This window comes from Heterocephalus glaber, unplaced genomic scaffold (assembly GCF_053883595.1).
Source record: "Heterocephalus glaber isolate CG9 unplaced genomic scaffold, H.glaber_assembly_v1.0 deba00001719, whole genome shotgun sequence".
Taxonomy (NCBI): domain Eukaryota; kingdom Metazoa; phylum Chordata; class Mammalia; order Rodentia; family Bathyergidae; genus Heterocephalus; species Heterocephalus glaber.
This window is the reverse complement of record NW_028258432.1, coordinates 3,821,877-3,827,338: the sequence shown is the minus strand read 5'-3', so window position 1 is coordinate 3,827,338 and position 5,462 is coordinate 3,821,877. Positions and strand designations below refer to the sequence as shown.

Below are 5,462 nucleotides of genomic sequence, written 5' to 3'. Positions count from 1 at the left end.
TTCACAAGCTTTTTTTTCCCCTCACTTTCCATAATTTTCTGGGTTGAAATTATATGGGATTTCAATTTATGAATTTTTATCAAAATAATGTCTTTGTTTGCCACTGTTTCTTATATCCCATTTCTTATAGCATTTTTCTTAACCATGTTTGTCCATCTCTTTGAGTAACTTTTTTTTTTTTTGTACCAGGGATCAATCTCACGACCTTGCTTTTGAGAGACAGACACAACACCACTGTTTGAGTAACTATTTAATAGAATATCTTATTGCTTCTCTGCCTTTTGGCTAAGATCAAGTGTAACACAATTTCTTAGTACGTTTTGTAAGTCTTGTATTACTTAAAATTATTTTTGTTTAGCCCTCACACATGAATGAAACGTTACCTAGGTGTGTAACCATTCTGTATTCCAAGTTGTTTTATCACTTGACTTTGAAGATGGTTTCATTATTATCTATATTGTTTTCTAGTATAAATGATGAGAAATCTGATATTCATCTGATTCTCCTCCATTTTCAGTTACCTGATCTTCTTAAGTGTAAAATTTAAAGACATGTCTTTGTGTTATGGGTATTTAATTGCTGTTGCTTTGTTTTGTTTGTGGTACTGGATATGGAACCCAGGCTTGCATGTACTAGGCAAGCACTCTACTGTTGAGCTGTACCCCCAGACCTTTGTCTGGTGTTTGTAGTTGTACCAGACAAGATGCAAGTGTATCTTACGTTACTTATTTGATCCAGGTCCTCTTGAGTTTCAAAAATCATGCACTTCATTAGCTTTTGGATATTTTCTACTTTTCATTATTTGTTCTCTTCCTGTGGAATCCACAGTTGGACATTTAATCTCTAGAAACTTCTTCCATCTCTTTTAGCTTTTCTCCCCTTCATACTTGGCAACTATCTTACTTTTTGTATTGCATAAACCTTAGGCTCAGCTGCCTCATTTCATCCTTTGATCTTCAACTATGTTTATTCTGCTTTTAACATTTTTTTAATGGCCATAGTTGGATTTTCCAGGATACCAAATTTTTTTCATTCAATTTGTTCCTTTGCAGATGGGAGGCCTCCTCAAATCTCTCTAGGGTTATATTTCAAGTTTTAATCTATTAGTTCTACTAACTTTGCTTCCATAGTGACTTTCTTTCATATGTGTTGGAAGAGGGGTGATGTGATGCTATTTATTTCATTAACAATAAAATACTGATGATTTATAGTGCCTGCTTATATTTGTGGCTGAGGCTTATTTTGAGGCTTATTTCAACTGACTCCAATTCAAATAAGAATCCCCATCTACTTATCAGTGGATTCCTCTGGTGATGTGGCAAGATATGTTGCCCCTCCGGTGTCTTTGCTGCCTCTCTGTGCCTAGGCCTCCTGTGGGAACAGCTAAACTTGAATTCCTAATATGAAGGGGAACAGAATTAATTTTGTCTGTGTAAAATGTTGGAGTCAGCTATTGCTGTTACATTTTCTTTTCTTTCTTCTTTGCATTTCTATATGTGGTTATTAAGGCAACCCAAAGCTCCTGCAACACTGGATGTCTTTCTCTTTACCTTTCCTTGGATTATATTTTAGGTTTTCTTCTGGACACAAATGGTACTGCTGCTAGATGCTCAGCTCAGGAAGGAAATTAAGCAGTGTTCATCTGGCCTATTTGTTATAAATGCAGAAACTTAATCAATTGCCCTGGTGATTACCCAATAAAAACCTGTATGTCACAAAATTTATTCGTAGTGGGTTTAAATTACCTCTGGAACTCATTTACCCATAAACCAGATTGCTTCTGCTTATACAGTATTTGAGATAGCCTTTCTCTGTTTTTGTTTTATTTTTCTCTCTGTCCATTTTCAACCATTCTCTTTCTCTTTTAATTTCTCAAAACTTTTAGAGTGCTCATGATTGTTATAACTATACATTTTTCTGTGCTCTAATTGTATCATTTTCAAGCTTTATTTTCCTAACATTCTTGAAATTTTGATTTGAGAAGGTACCTTAATATTTTACCAAAAATTGTGTCCCTGTCATTTTGAAAAGGACATATTTCATTGTCTTTTATTTTTCTATTTCTTCCAATAGGCTTTGGAAAACCTCAAAGGCCACACTTACAGAATTGTGATTATATTTCTGTCCTATTGGTACATAACAGGCTCTTAATAAAGTCTTCTTAAGTAAACAGGCAGTAAGTTTGTAAATACAACACCATTGAGTACAAAACACTTCAAGTAAAAAAAAAATTAATTGTGAATATTTTTAACCTATTCAGTTCCACATTAATCTCTTATTTCCTCAGTGAAACTCCAGAATACATCTAATTTGATCATTTATCTGCTTTTGTCCTTCTTTCTTCAGGTGTCACGTGGTTAGAACAAAAGGCCCACTGGACTTGAATCTGAAGATGTAAATTGGAATCTGTCTTGACATTTACTAACATTAGCATTGGAAAAGTCATTTAAACTTGCTCAGTCTTCATCTTCCTCCTCCTCCTCCTCCTCCTCCTCCTCCAAGTGGGGAGGTTCACATCTACCTTGCAAGGCTGTCACTGAAGTGGCTGGATAAGATAATACTTCTAAAAGTTCATTATCAGATGTATGGGCACAAAAAGTTCACTTTTGAATAGCATTTTTATTCAGACCCATAGAAGTGACCTTGTTACAACTGAGCTTTTACTCCAGTGGCACCAGCGTACAAGCAAACAAAATGGGAACCATGTGTGTTTTCAACCAACCCATGGGGTGCTCCTCTCATGGACTTCTAGAGGACGATATTTCTGGCTCCTTCTGCTCCTGAAGAAACTTGCCAGGGCCCATCAATAGGAGGGGTTGCTTTCTGATCACTTTAAAAGAAGGTAGAATCCAAGGAGGTAATATGCATGGCTTCCAGCGGCAGCTCAGAAAGGCAGTGGACCGCTCCCTATCCACCTTCCTCCTCTCTTTCAGAACTCTTGTTCTCAGAAGCCAACTTCCATGTTAGGAGAAGACTCAAACTAAAAGATGCACATGTGCTCTTTCTGGCCCATATCAGCACCAGCCACCAGCCACCAGCCACCAGGCACAAGAGTGGATTGCCCTTCAGATGATTCTGCCTCAAGGGCGGATCCATTGCTTTAAACTACGCAGTTTTGAAATCACTTTTTATAGAGACAGTAAAAGAGACAAGTCTCCGAGGCCTTCTCTCCCTAGTGTCCTGTGGAGAGCGAAAGGTTGAAATAACCTTGAGAGACCTCTGAGTCTCTTGAGAACATAATGAATCCTGGCTATGCAGCTGGCACAAAAACAAGGATGGTTACTTGTAACGAGAGTGGTTAAATAGAAAGAGTTCGAATGTCTGCAGTGCAAGGGAACGTTATTCCCGGAGTTGTAAAGATACATTTGACCTTTTCCCGGGAAAATAATTAGTCGCCGAATTATGTGCAGAGGAGGGGTTGGGGGTTGTGGAAAAGGTATATAAAGGGCAATAAAGTGGGAAGAGGGGTTCCCCCCTCCGCCTCTCTCCTTTTTCTTTTCCTCAGAGGTTGTGTTTTTCTTTCATCCTCTCCCCTCCTCTCAGGTACTGTTCGACTAGTGACGGCTGGCACCGTCAGTGTCCAGATCCTCCAGGCACTCACAGACTTCAAATACCACCCAGTGTCTGCCATCAGGTATGTCTTCCTCATAGGCCCCATGAGTAAATATTATTCTGGCCACAAAATCAAAATGCACACACAGAAAGATGTGGGGAAAGGACTCACTGGGCTAAGAAACTAGTGAACTCCTGGTACCGCCCACTGGTTCCTTTCTCATGGAAAGGAAATGGAGGCCAAAACTTTATTGTCGGCGTCTGCCGAGTAAATGACCTCTGGCCTCAGCAGAACCAGCCTATAACCAACTACAGTTGCAAACTCTTCCTAGGCCAGGTTAAGTCACTACTTTTTCTTTTTAAGTTATAAAGTAAACTGTTTATGACACTTCATGAACCACCCATCCCAGTGTTAAGGAAAGAGAATGCTTTCTGTAGGAGATAAACCCTCATGAAAATGTTTAATTCCAGTGTTGAGTAATTCAGCCGTGCAGAAAATTAAGCTCTTTTTTCATGACAGACATATTTTGTGGGGAAGAGAGACTGAGACCCAGGGGTCTGCCTCTAGAATTAAATCATTGATCTTTAAAGGGCAGTGACAATCTAAAAGACACAGTCAAAGTAGCCATCTGGGATCTTGTAAATAAAAATAAAGGCTTGATGGAATCAAATTGTTCTATTTGCTCTTCAGGATTTATTTTCCTTTATTTTTACTGAATTCAGTCAAATGGTTTGTGTATGTCATCACAATCTGAGAATGTGTCTTCACAAGACCAAAATAAATCATGAATCTCTAATTCAGAGGAGGAAAGAGAGAAAACCAGCTGTTCATTAACATGACACAGTAGTTCTACCAAATCAATGGTGCATTCAAGCAGAATGTCATGAAGTGAAAAAGTATAAAAATCTTCCTGTATAAAACTCCACAAATTACTTCTAATTCCTTTCCCTTTCAAATACTTCTTCACTTACTTTTGGAAGGTCTCAGTGATAAGACTCTGAAGAATGACTACATCTAAAGCCTTAGATTGATCATATCCAAACTTTGACATCATTAAATTTTGTGACACACTCAAAAGAAAGAAACCTGGAGTTGACAGATCATTATCATTTTATAAATTTTCAAAACAGCAAGCAGCCTACTGTGTGAATCAGCTTTCCATCACTATGAAAAATACCTGACATTACCAATTTATAAAGAGAAAAGGTTCTAGTTCCCTCACAGTCGTGAAGGGTCTGGTCCACAGTTACATGTCCCCATCGCTCTTAGGCTGGTGGAAAGGCAGCACATCACGATGGGAATGCATGGAGAAGCAAAACTGCTCCTTTCCTGGTGAGCCAGTGAGTGAAAAATAGCAAAAAGGAAGAAACCAGGGTCTCCTAATAGTCCCAAGCTGGCCTCCAAGCCTTGCATATTTAAGCCTTTGGGGAACATTTATCAAATGATATCACCTATTGAGCTTTTTGGGCCTAAATTGTTAGAAGTAGGTAGAATGAGGACATGAGATTCTCCACAAATATTAAGTATAACTCCAAGGAAGACTGCATGTTCTTGTGGAAGCCATCACTAGAATAGAAACATAGGTCCTGCCAGGAACGGGATAAGAGGAAATTGCCATCTCTCTGAACTAGTTTCCTCAAGTGTGAAACAAAGATGATATTTGCTCTACAGACCTTACAGTGATATAAAAATAAGACGAATCAGTTTAGTTAGTTGGAAGAAGGAGACTTTCAAGACCTTTAAAAGAAAAAAAACTTTCATTCATTGTGTGCAATATACTATGAACTGTGGTTTTTCATGTTCTAAAATAAGCCCATGACCTCAGATCTCTCTTTACTTGACCCCTGGGATGTTTAGTATATCAGGCTATTTGTATGTGTGCACATGTGTTATGTGTGTATAATAATAG

At 38.3% G+C, this 5,462-nt stretch overlaps 1 pseudogene; it reads left to right on the top strand.

Annotated features, from left to right (window-relative positions):
• Positions 1 to 265: 265 nt before the first annotated feature.
• LOC147821735 (U2 spliceosomal RNA) lies at positions 266 to 400 on the top strand (annotated as a pseudogene).
• Positions 401 to 5,462: the final 5,062 nt, after the last annotated feature.